The 20,969-nt window shown below is 31.8% G+C and overlaps 1 protein-coding gene across 4 annotated transcripts in view; it reads right to left on the bottom strand.

Annotated features, from left to right (window-relative positions):
* yl (Putative vitellogenin receptor yl) overlaps window positions 1-20,969 on the bottom strand; it is a 268,402-nt gene that overhangs the window by 152,885 nt on the left and 94,548 nt on the right. The window lies entirely within an intron of this gene.

Raw genomic sequence — 20,969 nt, forward strand, 5'->3', positions numbered from 1 at the left:
AAATAGCTCACTAAAATGCAGAGCCCAATCGTTCCATATTTTTAAGTCATCATAAGACATCGTTCTACTTTAAATGATTGATATATCAAATAAAAATGAATCCATACTATAAATTTTTATCTATCCTGTTTAACTATTTACTACCAAAACATTTTGCTTTATCATTACGGATAACCAAAGTGTATTTTCTTTTTTCCCTTTTAACCAAAATCTTTCGGATAGGTTCCTAGAGTTATCAAACATAATACTATTACAATAGAATATTGACCTAGGGTAGCATGTAATAGTAGTGTTATACTATTTTAAAATAATAACTTTAGACATCTTTGTACATAATTAATCTTAGTAATGAATGTATTCTAAACAGTTGGAGACTTTGCAGGAAAGGAGCATTTTATAGATTCTTATGGCTTGTAGTAAATCCCCCCCCCCCAAAAAAAAAACTTCCTCAGATTCAAATATATTATGTGCCGTTTAAGAGATCATAATGATTACATACATTAATCTATATGACTATATATTAATATTTCTTGGTTGTTTGCTTAAAAATTCCCCTTTTATTAGTTTGCTTGTAGTGTTTAAGGTAAAGTAATTAGGATAAGTTGAATTTACTTTTTTGTCAAACATTTGTTAGTTCTTTTTCTGGTTAAAATAATTCTTTATATAAAAATAAATTACATTAGGGATATAAAGAAATTATATACGATAATAGTTATTTCTCGCATCGTATTATAAACGGCTTTCCGCGGATATAGAATGTACAATTATAAGATTAAAACTAGTTTTAATCTTATGATTGTACATTTTTGAATTTACACCTCAATAATGTTGAACATATGCATCACAATTGTGGTAAAAAAAATCAAGCAAATTATCTAAATTTTATAAGGAACAAAACGATAATCTACCTAGAACCTAGTAAAAGACAAAATGAATCGAAATTAATTGCTTAAATCGAAATACATCATGTCTTAGATATTTATATTAAAAATAAGTTGAAAAAACATTCCAACTTTAAAATAAATACAGATATTTATCCAACAAAACAGCAATACCAACTCAATGCAATGTAAGGATGGCTACTAACATGCAAAATAAGAGTATTTGCTTCTTTATCAAGTGGTGTACAAAAAAGTAAATTCAGGCGTGTATTAACCCGGTAAGATCATTAACACAATCAAAATAGAAACCTTTTTCTCATTAAGAAAACTATTTATTTCATACATACAACCTTTTTTACTTTAGAACATGCTTTTTACACATCTATCTATCTATCTACCTATCTATCTTAATATATTTCTGTCTATCTAACTATCTTTCTAACTATCTAACTATATCTCTATCTATCTAACTATCTTTCTAACTATCTCTTACTATCTTACTATCTTTCTAACTATCTAACTATCTTACTATCCATCTATACATACATTTTGACTAAAAATATCTTTATATTTAAAGCTCTTCCCAAAACAACTGTTTTGCCTAATCTTATTAAGAATCATCTTTAAAAAAAAATATGATTTCATATTATAGATTTTTTTAACAAAGTCATATAATTAAGAAGCTTCTGCAATTATGCCTCATTCGTACAGTAATCATTGTACAAATTTTTAAATAGTTAGGACGATTCCACACATGCCTAAATTTTCTTGTAAAGTATTCAATTTCGGTTGCTCAAAGATGAATAAAAAAATTGTTTTTAAAAACATTCTCAAATAGCCGAATCTATTCTTTTTTTATGTAATTATATGTACCAGGACGTCCAAGCTTTTTTATTCAGAAGGGGGGTTAATAAATTTTTTTTAAAAATATTTTTAGCTCTAATTTAAAGTTCCTTTTTTTTGGTGGGGGGGGTAATCTTTATATCATAGAGGCAAAGACGTCCAAGCTTTTTTCATTAGGGGGGGGGGGGTAAAAATTAGGGGTGAGAGATGTATCACCATTTACCCCTTTCCCCCCCCTTGGACGTTCCTGTATATGTACGTATAATTATTTAGGCATTTTAATTGAAAATATGGAAAATTTAATTTCTATATTTTTCTGTAGAAAAAAGTTAAATTAGAGTTTGGAATGAATTAACTATTTTCCATTTATTTTTTTCAAACAAAATTGATATTATCCATTTAATCTCAAGTTGAGTAACCACCCACCAGCCCCCCATGAGGATTCCTGTAAAATTAAGGCATAACTCATAAAAGATAAAAATTCTACAATCATTTCCATATAATTTTTATTCTACATAATAGAATCATCCTATTATCCTGATTTTAGGTTTGGTTATTCCTAGGAAGATACGGAACAATGTTAAGTAATGTTTCAAAAACGAAGTATATACTTAATAACTGTATTTAACCAAATGTATTAATATTTAATTTCTGTTAATGCTAAAAAATGTGTTTAATATTGTATTGTTACAACATATTAACACTGTTCGTTTGTCTGACTATCTGATTTGTTGCGCTTTGCTTGTATGGATAATGTCATCCTTGTTTTTTTTATATTATTTGTCCACTTTTTGGGGGGGTAAGTGGTCTACTGTTAGTTTTAAGGATAATACTACAAAACTTTTTTAATGCTCTATTCACAAACAAACTTTTTTCTCTCTTTTTCTGTATTTTTACATAGATATAGAGAAAGTTATCATAACAGATCTACACAATTTTGACAAAAATACATCTACTGTATTTCTGCCAGTTGCAGGAACGGCAACGTCCCATCTACATCTATTATCTCAGTTTATGATAGAGCTAAAGGGCAAGAAATTTGTGTTCAGTTTGATAAACAGTGTCTGACAAAGCCAAGTCTTCTTACATTAACTCTTTATTTAGAAACCTTTGTTTTCAGGTTCTTTTAAAATTTGAAAATTTGCTTACATATGCTATGAGGACATGTTTTAAGAATAAGAAGTACTTCTAATATGAAAACCATTTTTTTGTAGTTTTTACCTATCCATTATTCCATGTAAATTTCCCCATGTATTTGATATAAGTAGTTTAATAATTTCTATGTAAGCTGAGCCTCCAGTAATTAAAATATATGTAGGCATGTTTGTTCTACAGGGATAGGAAAAACTATAATACAAAGTAGAACGATGTCTGTTTGTTTGTCTGTATGTTTGTTTGTAGCGAAGGATCTCGCTAACCGCTGAACCGATCGGGTTCTCCTTTACAGGGTAGCTTTTCATAGGTCCCGGGAAGGTTTATAACTGTTTTCTTGGGGGGTGGGACACCCCTACCCCCCCCCCAAAAAAAAAAAAATTACCCCCTCCAAAAAAAAAAAAAATTTAACCAAAATTAAGATAGTGGGGTCGACTACCCCCCCCCCAAACCTCCCCCCCCCCCACTAAAGTTTTGTTTTAATATTCTTTAAAAACTAAAACACGAAAAATTAGTTTGATCTAACCTCTTTGGGCAGAGCCCCTAGAGGCTAGGGGCGAAGCTGCTAGTAAACGATAAATAAATAAAAACTCACCAATAAAAATGTACAAATTAACTTTTCCAGCTAGACCTTTAGGGGCACTTGTAGTTTTCGTCTAGTTCAAACTGAAAAAGTATATAACTTTTTAGGAAGTTTTTATTTTATTTTTAGAAGCAATTTCTCTTTGGAATGTGGAGATGCCCTCCCCCCCCTCCCCCCCCAAAAAAATAGTTATCAACCTTATCTGGACCTACAATAAGCAGCTTCATTGTAAAGGATCCTTCGCTACAAATAGACACTTAGACAGATACACATCCTGTTACTTTTATATAAAGAGAATACCACTTTTTCTAAACCAATGCTATTCATAGTATATATATTACTTTACAATAGTTCATTGAAATATGTCGATTTAGTGACGTAAATACGGTTTTACTTAACAACCTGACATGCCCCTCAATATAGAGTAGCTGCGCTACTATTAAAGGGCACATCTTGTATGTTCTTGTTTATTTAACAAAATGTCAGTCCACTAATTGTTATAAAATAAATAGACAATGTACTAAAATAAACAGTACAGCAATAGATAGATTTAGATAATACAGTTAGGGAGTTGAATCCATTTTTATAGAAGCAGAAACATAATCTATGATTATGGTTTGGACCCTCTAAAACTGTAATCTACCCTTCCACTTTCCCCTCTCTTGGTGAAGATATCTTCAACGCCGATACGATTTTTGAAATGTAAGATTCCACTTTCAATAGAGGCGAAACTGGAATCATACATTCATGTTTACATATCAGCGTATTCATAAACATTGATTTCCTTATTTATATCGACATAATAGTAATGTATCATTCTACTTTCAATAGAGACAAAACTGGAATGATACATTCAAGATATCATATCATATATTTAAATCGACATAGTAGAAATTGTACATATTAGTTAGTTTTTTTTTATATTTTTATTAGTTTGAAGTTTTAAAGAAAAAAAGGACCTAAAAATAAAGGTTGCTAACACTTAACAATCAGGCCCATTTTTGGACCTTAATAGTTCAACGCTCCCCCCCCCCCCACATATCATCTCAGCTCCTATTAGAGTTAGATGGCAAAAAAAAATTGTGCATGCTCCCTGTTAAATAATAAATTTCCGACTTTAAGTGAGACAAAGTCATTTTTCGCTTACTTCACCCTTTCATTTAACAACTTTCTTTTAAAGGTTAATTAAAATGTTAAATGGATGTAATTTCCTTATTTTTGAAGCTAGAACAATTTTTTCAGAAAATGTTTATCTTATTTTATATTAGAAATCTCAAAACATAAATTTTCTTATTTGTTTGCTTAACAACTTTGGGGACTTTTACTGAATTTTGATCTACTATCTATAATACAAAGTAGAACGATGTCTTTCTGTCTATCTGTCTGTCCATCCAGCTGTCCCTTAAGATCTCAGTAACAACTGAACCGATCAGATTCTACTCTTCAGGGTATATACCTATTGGTCCTGTTGTGGTTTTAAGCTATTTTCTTGAGGGGTGGGACAACCCCAACCCCCCAAAAAATTAAAATCCCCCCCCCAAAAAAAATATTCTGGTGATGCTCATAAATTATGGGCGCAGCACCAGAATTTTATTTTTTTTATTTTTTATTTAAAATTTTTTTTTTTTAAATTACCTCATGGGGCAAAGCTCCTAGAGGCTAGGGGCGAAGCTGCTAGTACTTAATAACCTAACCATTCAAAATCCAATAAAAGTCCCCAAAGTTGTAAAGCCAGCCAATAAGAAAACGTTATTGTAAAACTTTGGGGACTAGTCTAATAAACAGTCCATTGTCCACCTCTCTGTATGCTAGTTCCCAAAGTTTTACAATAATGTTTTCATTTTTGTTTGCATAACATCTTTGGGGACTTTTACTGAATATTAATTGGTTAGTTAATTTAGTATAGTGTCGAAACGTTTCAACCACTGATGGCAAATTACAGTAGAGGTATTTATGGGAATGTACATCCATTTATTGGCTATTGTCTTAAACCCATCAGATCCCTGAAAGCGATAAACTTGAATCAAAGTAAGGTAATTTCAGTCCAATGTTCCCTACCTCCCTAAGTACAATAAAAGTTGTATACAGGGAGGGAAAAATGGACGAAAAATTAAATAAATTCTGTCTATAATAACATGAGAAAACAGAATGAGAAGGACAGTAGCACCCTGAAATCGATATCAGAAAGTCCTGAATGTCCATTTAAAACATTTGACGAAGCTTTTTATATACAATATAAATTGATAAGATACATACAAAATGTTATTGCTTCTAAGCGACGGTTTCTACAAAAAGGGTTGGTAGAAGTCTATATGTATGTCTAAAAAAATCACTCTTATGGTTTGCAGGTTTCTATAACTATGTCTTAATAATAATGACTATAATAAGGGAGGGTTTAAATTTCAGTAGTACCCAAAGTTTTATGAACATTTGTCGGATTTATAAATTTGTTTACTTTTATTTCATCTGAATTGGTTGATGAAAACTGGCATTGTCAGAACTAAACAGTCAAGATTAGTTGTTTATTCTAGTTTAGTTAGACCTGAAGGGGCGAAGGCCCAGTCTAACAAAACTGGTGTTCATATTATAACTTTTTACTTTACTATTTGTAGAAAAATGTCTATAATACAATACAATACATGGTTTCAAGCATGGATTAGACGGGTCTGATCCAGCGGATATTAATTGGTTTCGTAGCCATACTGGAAAATCATAAAAAATCATGGACAGAATGACGGACAGGCAGAAAAGTGAATTGTAGAGTACCATCGCATTTTATTCTTTTTTAGTTAGCATTCGTATCCAGAGAGGGAGGAGACAACTGACTGCTTATTACAATAGTACACAAAGTTTTACAACAACAATTTCTTATTCATTGGCTTTGGGGATTTTTACTGAATTTTGATTGGTTGATTAAATTGTGTTTATAAACGTTGGAACCACTAATTTTTATCTACAGAAGGGGTTATTTAGAGCGTCATCATTATGGATGTGCATTAATTTATCGGCCATTGTCTTATCTCTTTATATCCCTGATATGTTTCATAATTTTATTTGTTAGCTTTGCTTAAAGGGACTGTAAACGAGAAAATTTCTCATCAGATTATTAAACCGTAACATCATCTCATTAATATAATCTCAAATATAGGGCAAAACTGTCTCTCGTTCTTTAAAAAACGGCTTTTTCCGAAAATTTTTACTATGTCCAAGTTTGGGGAAAAAATTTTCGGACTATATAAATGTGCAGTTAATTGTCTTTTTTTCCTCCTATAGCTAAAACTAAATTTTTTGACATAATTCTCTATTTTTCCTAACGGTTGTATATCCTTGCTGTAAACCAATGTATAGTTACTTAAAAATTGATAAAATAAGTAATATTTTTTATTGAAAACCAAATGCAATAACAAAGCTAGAAACAGGATTTTTTATTAGTATCCAAGTTTTAGATGGCCCATCTCTCGCCCACCTTTAATTACAAATTTGTAAATAATAAAGGTGCAATATTTTTTTTATAAACAGTCTGATAAAAGTGTAAACTAATTCTTCAAAGTGGGTTATTTAATTGGCAATTTTATATTACAAAATAAATTCCTTAACAGTAACTAAATTGTTTCAACTATATATGACAAGTTAAATACCCCTACAAACATTTTAAGGAACAAAAACGTTCAGATTTTCCTTGTTTTTTCCTTTTTCCGTCCCAAAATACCATAAAATCAATGCATTATTTCTAGATATTTTTGTTAATAGGACGTTTTTGGTTGATCAATGTAGTGAAATGTGCTTAGAAAATGTTATGATTTGATAATCAGATGAGAAATTTTTACGTTCACACTCCCTTTAAGTGAAAGCTTTTCATTACATTAGGTTTTAAATCTTAAGTATGTCTTATAACATATAACATAGGCCAAAGTTAAACTTTATCTGAGAGTGATAGAACAATGGCAGATTGGTTATCACACCTTTTTACATAAAAATGAAATGGTTTTGCAAGGGTAATTAATATTCCATTGTCCTTTACCATTATCCCAAAGTTAATTAAATCTATAAGGCTTTTGAATCTAATTTATTAAGCTATTTGAAATATATTTGAATCTATTTTTACAGTTTTAAAGAATCCTGAGATAAGAATTACCTTTACATGAATTCAATCCACCTACAATGAAAGCCAAAATAGACAGGCAAAATTTCTGGATTCTATTTTGTACTTCAGTTTGAATTTTCATTGGTTTGAAATAAATGCACATTTAAAATAACCTTTGTTTATTTTTTGTTATTTATGAATCATTCCAGTAATACAGCAAAGGAATTTTTCAACCATATGATTTCTAAAAAGCTATCTTTGTCTTAAGAAATGCAAATTTTATCTCTTTCCTGTCAAAATTTTTACACATTTCTTCCAAAAACTTAGCCAGATTGTTCTTCTGCAGTTATTCTATTGGCTGATTTAGAGATGGTGTCTCTAAATTTTTACGATTCTTAATAAGTAAAGAATTCTATACCTTAATGTTTAACCCATTAGTGCTTAGCGCCACTTTTATGGGCCGATCAAGCTGAAAATCTCAGGGAAGCAATATAATGGTCAAAACGGAATTCCAATTTTTTTGTTTTGATCTAGTGGCGTGCACAGGAAAGTTGCAAAAAAACCTGGTTCGGCATGGCCATAAATGCCCAACGGGCATTTAGACCCGTTTTGGGCGGTTTCACTCAGTATTAAAACCCGGTTTTGTAGTAAAAACCCGTTTTTTTTTGACAAAAAAATGAAAAATGTAATTTTTGAACGCCCAAAGTGAGATGAACACTTTTTAGAACTTTGATACGATCCGTAATTGAAAACTACATAACCTCATGTAATCTATAGAGCTACAAGTAATATACGAAGCGATTTATATCACATTTAGTGTTTTGGCTATAGGTACCACCCTTTTCAGTTAAAAAAGCCCGTTTGTTGAAGTTTTAAAACTTCACACACACAAAAAAAGAACATATAAAAATTGGGTGATACATATCAGAAAAAGAGCATAAAAATATTGGGTGACAAATATAGAGATTACTAGGGTATATTTATTAGTGTGGCTCAAGAATAATAAATCATAAAGAAATATTTAATGGTTGAAAAGTTAAAACCTGGTAATAAAACCAAAGCCAAGCCGGGTTTTAAAACTGTCGGGCATTTATGGCCATGCCGAACCGGGTCATAATAGGGCGTAAAAAAACGATAAAAAATCATATAAAAATTAATAATTAGAATAAAACGAATTCACAAATAGATGTACTTGTCAATAAACTTTAGATTTAATGAAAAAAATCAGCAACTTTACTAAAAAAAACAAAAAAGTTAGAAGGGGTATTTTGAATTCACCAAAATTTTCATGGTTTTCAAATTTTGTTGAGCTATACCGGCAAACGGAAGTAAGCAAAACTGCCTGCTCCAGGGGGAAATGAAAACCAGGGTAGTAGAGGGGGGATTCATACTGAGAATGATGCAATTATGAAGCTGGAAACCGGTTATTTTTGAGATTTTCTGGAACCGGGCTTTAAAACCCGGTTCGGCACTAATGGGTTAAGATAAAAATAAAACAAATAAAACACTAAGACAAGTTAACCAAATTCAAGTCAAATCACAACTGCTGCATTGATTTCACATTAAAGGAAGCCTGCAAGAAATACCACGCTTTAACCGCAGAAAGACTGCCACAAGTAGACCCAATACCCAAAATTTGAAGCCTTCAGCTTCTACAACAAAAAAAGTTTTAGGCCTTTTAAAATGACATTTATGTGCAATGAAAATTTTGAAAGAATCTCAATGCTAATATTAGAAATTTTGAAATTAAACTACGTGGCCTAGAAATAAAAAAATATAAGCTTACTTTTGTCATAAATTTAGGTTGCCAGTAACTAATTATATTTTTACAATAAAAATGCCCATTTTTATAGTCACAATCATTAAAAAAATTAAGTTTAACTCGCCTTATACCAAGTGTACTGTACCCAATCAGAAGGCTCAATCAGCTAACTAACCAAACACAGCTGATCTTGTATTAGTTTACCCCTTTGTTTCCTCTATGATTTTTGTTTACAAATGCAATTTAAATAGATTTTTTTCATAGATTTTGACTATGAAATTTGGTGTTTTTATTCTAAAAGTCTAATCAGTTACCAGCAATCTAAGTTTCTGACAAAGATAAAGTTATAATTTTGTGTCTAGGCGACGTAATTCAATATTGTTTTTTCTTTTATGAGCATTTTTTAAATTTGGGGTATTGGGTCTACTTGTGGCAGTCATAGAGCAGTTAAAGCATGGTATTTCTTGCAGGCGTCCTTTAAGGGTACTTTTAGGGTCTCAAAGTTGGACAAAAAATATTTTTTTTTTGAAAATTTTTCAGTAGGTGTTAAAGATCGACCTACACAAAAATTGGTAAGACCTAGAACTAATCTGTAAAAACCTTTTTAACTAAGAATTGTGCCCTATTTTTCAAATCGGTTGAGAGCTTTAAAATAGAGTTAATATTTTTTTAAAAAATGACCAGAGTTGGGCTTTTTAAGAATTAGGCCAAAAAGGGGGTAGGACAGTGTTTTTGTATGAAAATATTTTATTTTTAAAGAAATTTTTGCAAAAAAATTCAAATTTCACATCTTTAAAAAAATGATTTTTGACATAGAAGGAATAGTCTAATCCTTATGAATTTTTTTGTGGATAATCCCTCTAACCTAACCTAATTATGTCTGATTGGCTGTTTTTCATTGATTTTTTTTAGGTTGAAAAAAACGTTATTGGTTTAGCCCCCCTGTGGGGTATTAATCGGTAACGACTTTGAGTCCAATTATATCAAACTTCTAAAAGTCCTAGGATAACCTGATAGTCTTTTCCATAAGCTTTCTAATGGTCTTGGTTTCATTAGAAAATATTTTCTTTCTTCAAAAACTGAAAAATTACCGGTTTAGCCCGCCCTCACCCTAATGCAAGAAAATTTAACTCTTTCATTTTGTACAAAAATAATTAAATATAAATTTTTGATTAATTGTTTATAAAAAATTAATGAAAGTTTTTGTTTATTAGGCTTATATACCAAATCATGCCATTTGTTGATTAATTACTTTCAAGCAATCAATCAAAATTTTTGCTATTATCCAAATCATGGTAATTTTACAAAAAAATACTCATAATCAATCAATAAAAATTATTGCTTATTTGGCTCATATACCAAATCATGCTGTTTTATGATAAAATACTTATAAGTAATCAACTTGATTGATTGATTGATTAGCCATAGTTTTGTATGGTTTTGACCTGGAGTAGGCTGAGACACTTTTCCATAGAAATAGGGCTATCAAGCTCCATGTTCAACCACATTTTGACCTGACTTGCTATCTCATGAGATCTACTCTTTCCTTACCCTTGCCGAATATGGCAGATGTCCCAAATAAAGTCACGGTAATGAATGACGCTCTCCAAAGAGGAGCTTGGGTTAAGGGTAGTACTGTAAGTAAGTGACTATTGGGTATCCAAACTTACTCAATAATCCCCTTCTTACACAACCAGGGGATGATGCATGATTAATGTTGTGAATGAGAAATTAGAGTCAACCTACAGAGAATTGAACTTGAACTTTCACCACTGTAGCTCAGTGTGCTACCACTATGCATGACACCCCTACTAAGTAATCAATGAAAATTATTTGACTTTGACTATTTTTTGATGAATTACTTATAAGCAATCAATTAGAATTATTGCTTATTTAGCTTATATACCAAATCATACCTTTTTATGTTAACCCTTAACGGTTGGGGGGGGGGGGGGGCGTTGAATGCCCCCCCATCCGGTTTTTTCTATCTCATTTTCTGTGTGTGTAAAATAAAGAGCCCAAACTGCGTGACTTTTTAAGTTTGGGTATGACACATAACTGAACGTTGGAATTTTTTGAATATCTCCATCCTGGCGGGCACAGGATGCCAGCAAACCTGGAAGGGTCATCCAGGTAAAGAGCAAAAATATTTTTTTGACTTAAACAAAGTATTTTATCTTGCCAAAATACTAAAATATCCTCTAGTAGTACATCCTTTTATGAAATACAGGTGTTCAAGTCAATTTCAGGTTCCAGGTATGATCCTGCAGGTCCTGATCCACTAGGTCTCTAGAAATCTTTAAAAGGCTCCTATGGCCTCAATTTTTGACTTAGAGACTTCAAATTTTAAACTTAAGCTTTTATTACATGTCTACATAACATATTAAAATTTCATAAAGATCCACCGCCGTTTTCCCGCCGACCGCTGACTGCGGTGGCTGGCAGCTGCCAAGTACAGCTGCGGCCGCTGAAATTTATATTTTGACATTTCAAATATAAAATTTACATAAAGAAAAACATTTTCTGCAATAAAATTGTTCTTCTAGCTTCAAAAATAAGAAAATTACAGCCGTTTGAAATTTTTAAGTAAAAAAGGACCTAAAAACAAAGGTTGTTAAATAAAAGGGTGAAGGAAGCGAAAATTGACTTTGACTTACTTAAGGTCGGAAATTCATCATAACACAGGGGACTTGTACAAAAAAATTTAGCCCTCTAGCTCTAATAGGAACTGAGATAATATGGGGGGGCGTTGAACGCCCCCCCCCCCCCCTGACTGATTAAGGTGCGGCAAGGGGCCCGACTGTTAAGGGTTTAATTTCTTTTAAGCAATCGATGAAAATTTTTGCTTATTTGGATTACATCAGTCAAATCTTTAATTTTCGTCATAAATAGCTTACAGGAATGAAGGGATTAAGGGGGGGGGGGGAGTTCTGACACATTTGCGTAAACCTGGTGTATAGGCTTTATCTTCGGACTGAGAGGATAGGTTATTAGGGATAAAATCATTCTTATATGATGAATTTCCCCCAGATTTAAGATTTTTTGGATAGGCCTCCAGGTTCCGGAGCTCCAGGCCTCAAGGTGGTCTCTCTACAGGTAAAAATGAAAAAAAAAAATTTTAAGAGTTAGAAGTCAGCTTATGAGACAAAATATGTATGTTTTTTCTTCAAATATGTGAATAACAATCAAAAAGAAGCATATTTTGTCTTATAAGTTAACCTTTAACTCTTCAAAAAAAATCTTATTTTTAATTTTTATCTGTACAGAGACCACCTGGAGGCCTGAAGTTCCGGAACCTGGAGGCCTATCCAAAAAATCTTAAATCTGGGGGAAATTCATCATATAAGAATGATTTTATTCCTAATAACCTATCCTCTCAGTCCAAAGATAAAGCCTATACACCAGGTTTACGCAAATGTGTCAGAACTTCCCCCCCCCCCTTATTACTCCTCCTTCTTTTTCTTCACTTCAACTGATACAAGCAACTTTTACTATAAATGTCCATTTATTTACTCCATCCACTTTTAACTCACAAATCAGACCAAATTGTTCAGTAATTGATCAGTAATTTACCACAAAAATGCACAATTAGATAAGTAATTAACCTTTTTTTGCTTACTTACACGGTGAGAGATTACTAGGGAAATATTAAGATGAAATAAATTTTTAAAAAAATTATAAATATATACAATTGAATTAATTAATAAACGACTTTCTTAAAATAATTTTGATTACTCATTTGATACACTTTTAAAAGTATTTTTTTAAATAAACAAAACATCTTTTATAAAAGGCTCTTTGTATGTTTTGTTTAATTAATTAAGAATTTACAACAATGTTTAAATTATATATAAAATCTATGCTTTTTTTCACATTTGACATAATTATAAACTAGTATGGTACATTTCTATTATGTCGATGTTAAAAAAGTAATGGAAGATTACAGAAACATAGATATTAATAATGTAAACCATGATTCCAGTTTCGCCTCTATTGAAAGTGGAATCTTACATTTCAAAAATCGTATCGGCGTTGAAGATATCTTCACCAAGAGAGGCAAAAGTGGAATCTTACATTTCAAAAATCGTATCGGCGTTGAAGATATCTTCACCAAGAGAGGGGAAAGTGGAAGGGTAGATTACAGTTTTAGAGGGTCCAAACCATAATCATAGATTATGTTTCTGCTTCTATAAAAATGGATTCAACTCCCTAACTGTAATAATGAAAAAAAGAGAGAAAGAGAGACACTGAGAAAAGAAAATAGATAAAGATAGATTATTAAGTCAATTAATTATTCAAAATAATGTTGTTAAATTGGTTTAGAAATATACATATTTTTAGAGAGAGAAAAAGATAGACATAGAGAAAGAAAGAGAGAAAAAGAGAAAAAGAAAGAGAGAAGAGAGAGAGAGAGAGAGAGAGAGAGAGAGAGAGAGAGAGAGAGAGAGAGAGAGAGAGAGAGAGAGAGAGAGAGAGAGAGAGAGAGAGAGAAAGATAAATATACTAGAATGCAAATAGATAAATCAAGAGAAAATGATAATTCATTCAATCAATTTAAATTTGCTTAAGAACCGAGTTATTTTAATTGATATAGAAAGAGAAATAAAGAGAGAGAGACACAAAGTGAGGGACAGAGAGAGAGAGACAGACACAGAGTGACAGAGAGACAGAGAGACAGGGACAGAGAGACAGAGAGACAGAGACAGAGAGAAAAAAAAGATAGATAAGAGACAGAGAGAGACAGAGACAGAGAGAAAATAAAAGATAGATATGATAGAGAGAGAGACAGAGAGACAGAGAGAGAAGTAGAGAAAGAGAGAGAGAGAGTTGAGAGAAATAGAGAGATATGTAAATTTGAGAAAATATTAATTTATTTAAAAAATTTAATAATTAAGTAACCGAGTTAGTTGAATTGATTTCAAGAGAAAGAGAAAAATAGATAGATAGATTTATAGATAAGAGCAAGAGGGAGAGAGAGAGAGAGAGATGGAAAGAGAGAGAAAAAAAATAAATCGAGAGAGAGAGAGAGAGAAAAATAAAGAGATAAACAAGAGAGATAAATAAATAGAAAATCAAGAGAATATTTTAATTTATTCAATCAATTTAAATTTGCTTAAGTAACCGAGTTATTTCAATTGATTTAGAAAGAGAAATAGAGAGAGGGAGAGAGGGAGAGAGAGAGAGAGAGAGAGAGAGAGAGAGAGAGAGCGAGAGAGAGAGAGAGAGAGAGAGAGAGAGAGAGAGAGATAAATAGAGGTAGAAACCTTTCAAGTTTTGGATTTGATTTTCCAATTTATTCAACCATTGGTGTTCTTGGAAAACAGGACAGACAAATAGGTCAGCTTGTAAAGTCTTATTTTCATAGGAATCCCTATTTCAAAATAATTTTGGCATCGGCCTAATATTAAAATTTACTTCAGTCATAATAAGATCAAAATCATTTGGACAATTCTTAAATGTCTAAATTTGAAACCTGAGCGAGACAGCGTTAAGCGGCACCAAAAAATAACGTCATACAATTAAGTTGACCAATGCGAGGCCAGTATACACTGTAATTGACCAATGGTGAAAATTATTCTGGCCTCTCATTGGTTATTTTATTGTATGACGTCATTTTTTATGTCACTTTACGCTGTCTCAATCTGAGCTACATGATACACGTAAGTAACTACAGATATACCGTAAATGTAGGAAAATTTGGCAATTTCTTTTAAAGGGCCATGTCAAGTATAGAAACCTCCCTCCCTTTTAATTTTTGTTAAAATAAAGGGAAGTTTTACGTATTTAGTTTGTTCAATATTACTTTAACTAAGTAACGTTATATTGAGCACTTGATGACCCCGCAGGGTTAAGGCATCGCAGGGTTGAAGCCACCTTAAGGAATAAAGCATCCTAATAATAAAGTAACAGGATGTTTGTTTGTATGTATGTCTGTTTGTACCGAAGGATCCCCCTAACCGCTGAATCGATCGGGTTCTTCTTAACAGGGTAGCTTTTCATAGGTCCTGGAAGGTTTATAACTATTTTGGGGGAGGGTAGCACCACCCTCCAAAGAGAAGTCGACAAAAAAAATTAAATTAAAAAAAATGGCGCCCCGCGGACAAATTTTGCAATTAGCTGAATTTAAAATAGATTGAAAAGAAACAATTTTACGTGTCCCTAAAGGCCTCTAGGGGCGTAGCCGCTAGTGGGGAATAAAGAACCCCGTTTCTTATTTTCAATTTATTTCAAAAATATGAGGAAGGGTTTTCAGTGCACGACAGACACTTTGAGGAAAACATCAAAAAATCACTAAATGTAAAAAATTAGCTATTTTAAAAATTTTCAAAAACTGAATTAATAGTGCATCACTAGTTTATTTAAAGGTAGGAATAGTTATGTAGGAATGTCAGAGAGGGAGGGGATAATGTTGGTTAAATTTAACTTAAGAATTTTGTTGTTTTATATCTACTATCTAAAACAGGCAGATTTTCATAATAAAATATAAACATTTATGAATGCTTGGAAAAGATTTAAATTAATTGTTTTAACTTTTTAAAAGTGCTGTCCCTCTTTCTGATATATAATTTTACTTTTTATGGATGTTGTCATCCTTGTTTTTAAAAACAACTGTCCATATTTTAATCCAGGTAAAATCTTGATAAAACTCAGCTGCTTGCTTGCCTAAAATTATGTTAACAAATTTTCTTAAATTTAGATTTTGCCCTAACGATGACATTATATTAAAGGGACGTGCTTTACTTTATTTTTTTCTTTGAACTAATTTTAAGAAGCTGGATGTATGTATAAGGGTATCATTTTCACTAATTTTCGGGCAGGTTTAAAGCTGTTTTACGATGATAAATGGAGGAGGAGGGTAGTGTGGTTGATGACAGGTATATAATTTTGAGTAGGTACATATGTGAAAGATAGGTATAAATGACACAATACAATCTTTCCCGATTTTGTATTAATTTTGCAGAACATGATTCCAATTACGTCATATTTTTCTTTCCCGAAAAAGGGAAAGGGGGAAGAAAAAAATAGATGGGAGAAAAGGGGGTTTTCCCAATCTCGTTTGAAGAGTTTTTCTTCCCCCCCCCTTCCCTTTTTCGGGAACGAAAAATATGACGTAACTGGAATCATGTTCCGCAAAATTAATACAAAATCGGGAAAGATTGTATTGTGTCGGTATAAATATATATACTTTTTGGTTTCCAGCTATTTTAAGACTTGAAATCTTCACAATACAGAAATATTACATCTAAGATATCGAAGCTTCTTACATCTAAAAATATCTATTTTTTTTTAAATTTTCTAAAGGTTGAATTTTAAGAGTTTATTTTTAATTTAAAGGTGTATATGTCAGTCAGCAGCTTTATTGTGCATTTCTTGAAGGAATAAAAAAAGAGAAGAAATTTTTTAACTTCTTGCTCTTTTAGGGAGGTGTAGACCTTTTCAAAGGGTGTTTTAGAGTGGTAGGGTTATTGGGATACATTAATTTTCTGCACTCTTCTGGATATGGGTACAGTAAATTATCAAGTTTTTTCACATTCTCTTCATTCGCTGGCCAAATCCAAAGTATTAGGATCTACTGCAGTTCACGGTAAAATATTGCTGGTAACGAATATTGCCAAAAATCTATGAATTTTAAAGGCTGCTAGCTATCAAACTGCTGAACGTACAAATCATACCCGCACACCATTTTAAGCGGTATAAGAAGGACTACAAATAATCTGGAATAGCCAAGATCCAATGATGCACAGGGAAAGCTTCACTGAAGAAAAAACGCGTAAAATAGGCCTTTTTTGCGCATTTCTCTGCACTGCGAGATAATTATGCATTATTGATTAATGGCTATTCCAGATTATTTGTAGGCCTTCTTATGTCGCTTAAAACAGTGTGCGGGCATGATCTGTACGTTAAGCCGTTTGACAGCTAGCAACCTTTAAAATTCATAGATTTTTGGCAATATTCGTTACCAGCAATATTCGTTACCAGCAATATTTTACCATGAACTGCAGTAGATCCTAATACTTTTATAAGTATACAACAATATAATCTAAACAGGCAGTAATTCTATTCATCATTAGAGATCTCGTTTTTATTATCAATTGTCTTATCCATTGTCTTATCATTTGTCTTATCCATTGTCTTATTATTTATTATCCATTCTTATCCATTGTCTTATCCATTGTCTTATCCATTGTCTTATCCATTGTCTTATCTATTATCTTATCCATTGTCTTAATATTTATTATCCATTGTCTTATCCATTGTCTTATCCATTGTCTTATCCTTTATCTTATCCATTGTCTTGTTATTTATTATCCATTCTTATCCATTGTCTTATCCATTGTCTTATCCATTGTCTTATCCATTGTCTTATCCATTATCTTATCCATTGTCTACTTATTTATTATCCATTGTCTTATCCATTGTCTTATCCATTGTCTTATCCATTGTCTTATCCTTTATCTTATCCATTGTCTTGTTATTTATTATCCATTGTCTTATCCATTGACTTATTATTTATTATCCATTGTCTTATCCTTTAATATCCCTACATTTGTTTATCTTTTAAAAATACTAATAATATACAATTAATTTTATAAAACTCCTCTTTATATATTATTTATTGAATACATGCTGCAAATGATGTAGATTAGAACCGGAACTCAGCCATACTGAAAATATAGGTAAAGCATCGTAATATAATACAATTTTAAAATCATAAGATTAATACGTTTTGTTAGCCTGGCCTTTTGCCCTCGGAACTAACAAAACTGGTTTTAACCTTATATTTTTTTATTTTAATATCCGCTGAAAGCTGTCTATAATACAATGCGATAAGTAACTTTTATAAGTATCTACACAGCAATATTAAATTATGGTATGTCATAGCTAATTATTATTTAAGTTCAGGTTTTTAATATTTTAATAATTGTTTTCAGGGAAATCACTAATCTATAATTAGGGTCGTTCCGTCCGTACGTCCGTCCGTCCGTAACGGATAGCTTTTTTCGTTAGTTTAGGCAATTTAGAATTGTCCTATCGATTTCAAACTTTGCATGGTGATTCCTTTAGTAGTTAGGTACGGTTTTGAAAGCGTAGCAACTCTATAATCATTACCAGAATGTCCGTACTTCCATTTTAAACATTTCGATTTTTTTACTTTTTTAACCACAAATTTTCATGTGATCTAATCATCCGATCAACCTTATTTTTGGTATAATAATTTCTGGGACAACAAAGTTTAATGTTATAAGCAAAGCAACTTTATAATCAAGTCCTAAAAATGTAAGTATGTCCATAAACATTATCCTGTATCAAGCAGTTTTTCAACAAATTTACTTACAATTTTGGTTAGACTCTTGTACATTTATATTATGATTGTTCAGTTCTGACGCTATACAAATGTAAATGTCCGTTTGTCCTAATGTTTCAATGCTTCGCTTTTATGAATGTTGTCATCCTTGTTAATATAAAAACTCTTAAATATCTCATTTTTAAGTAATAAGGAAAGCTAGCCAAAAATCCTCTTTTTAATATTACTCATTTAATGCATGCTGTAATGCACAAGGATTAGAAAAAGAATAGAGTTAATACCCTAGATGGGTAAGCAGTTTTTATACGAATATGCGACCAGCGTAAATATTTCTCCTGGCAATTTTAAATTTCCTATTGTTCATAAATTTAAAAGTATTGATTCATATGACTATTAGGGACATTGTAATAGGTGAAGTATCTCTATAATAAAATTTCAAAAAAATCATATAATATTAAGAAAATTTATCATATTTCAAAATAGTATTTTGTATTCTTTTGCATTAAAAGTTTGTAATTATTAATTTTTTAAGCTTCGCTTTAATTAATGTTGTAATCCTTATGCAAAATATCTTTAATCTAGTAATCTAATCTCTAGCTAAAAATGTTACTCTTTAAAAAGGTTCCAAAGAGAAATCATTTTAAATAGTATTATATTACAGCATAAAGCTAAAACAGAATATAACGAAACAATTACATGAAAATTATATCGTTTAAGAACTCTGTACATTACAATAAGAAGCTGCTCGAGAAACAAACAGTTACTGAGTTGAGAATAGTTATTTCTTTCATTGTATTATAAACGGCTTTCCGCGGATATAGAATGTACAATCAAACTGGTTTTAATCTTATGATTGTACATTTTTCTATTCGTAGAAAGCTGGATATAATACGATGCTAGACATAGTTTTTTCGTATGGATGAGAACCGGTTCCTATCCACCGGATTCGAATGAATACGAGAAACACATATTAATTGACAAACAGCAGTAGTACCTTCGCTACTAAAATGATGTATGGATAGTAGAAAATGAATAAGAAAACATAAGATAATGTAGAATAGACTTGATTGATGAATCTTTTTCCTTTTTATATTTCCATTTTCTTATGCTGTATTAACCTTTTCTTCAAATTATCTTTTTCTCCCTTTCTCTTTCTTTTGCTATCTGTCTATCTGTACCATATCTCTAATTATCTCATTATTAACCCATTAGTGACGAACCGGCTTTTAACGCCCGGTTCCAGAAAATGCCGAAAAAAACCGGTTCTCAGTTTTAGGATTGCATCATTCTCAGTATGAATCCCCCCTCTACTACCCTGGTTTTCATTTCCCCCTGGAGCAGGCAGTTTTGCTTACTTCCGTTTGCCGGTATAGCTCAACAAAATTTGAAAACCAAGAAAAACGAGGTGATTTTAAAATACCCCTCCTAACTTTTTTGTTTATGAAGTAAAGTTAGTGATTTTTTTCGTGAAATTTAAAGTTTATTGGCAACTACATTCATTTGTGAATTCGTTTTATTCAAATTATTATTTTTTATATGATTTTTTTATCGTTTTTTTACGTTCTATATAGCTCCGGCTCGGCGCGAGTAAAGATACCCGCTAGTTTTATTGCCCTGCTCGGCGCGAATAAAGATACATGTCCACATATGACATCAAAATTTTAAAACTTCTAGGAAACGGGCTTTTTATAACTGAAAAGGGCAGTACCTATAGCCAAAATCATAAATGTGATATAAATTGTTTTGTATGTTAGTTGTAGCTCCATCAATTACATGAGGTTATGTAGTTTTCAATTACGGATTGTATTGTAGTATTAGCTACTCGAGTCTACAACTCACTTTGGACGTTCAAAAATTACATTTTTAATTTTTTGGGCCAAATAACCGGGTATTTAGGTCGAAAGCGGGCTTTAATGCCAGGGGAAAGCACCAAAAAACGCCAAAAACGGTTATCAATGCCGAACGGTTTCTTTACTCGCGCCGAACCGGGTTTTCCTGTGCACGCCACTAGAGCAAAACAAAAAAATTGGAATTCCGTTTTTACCATAACAAAGCTTCCCTGAAATTTTCAGCTCGATCGGTCCATAAAAGTGGCGCTCGGCACTAATGGGTTAAGTAGAATAATGTCTGTCTGTCTGTCTGTCTGTCTGTCTGTCCGTCCGTCCGTTTGTTCGTCCTTCCGTCTGTCCCTTAAGATCTCGGTAACCACTGAACCAATCGGATTCTCCTTTTTAGAGAATATACCTACTGGTCCTGTGGTGGTTTTAGGCTATTTTCTTGGGGCGTGAGACACCCACAACCCCCCAACAATTAAAAAAAATCCCTCCCAATTTTTTTTTAAAATTATTTAAAATTAG

The sequence above is a fragment of the Acartia tonsa genome, chromosome 14 (assembly GCF_053477335.1).
Source record: "Acartia tonsa isolate MP-2025a chromosome 14, ASM5347733v1, whole genome shotgun sequence".
NCBI classification, from domain to species: Eukaryota; Metazoa; Arthropoda; class Copepoda; order Calanoida; family Acartiidae; genus Acartia; species Acartia tonsa.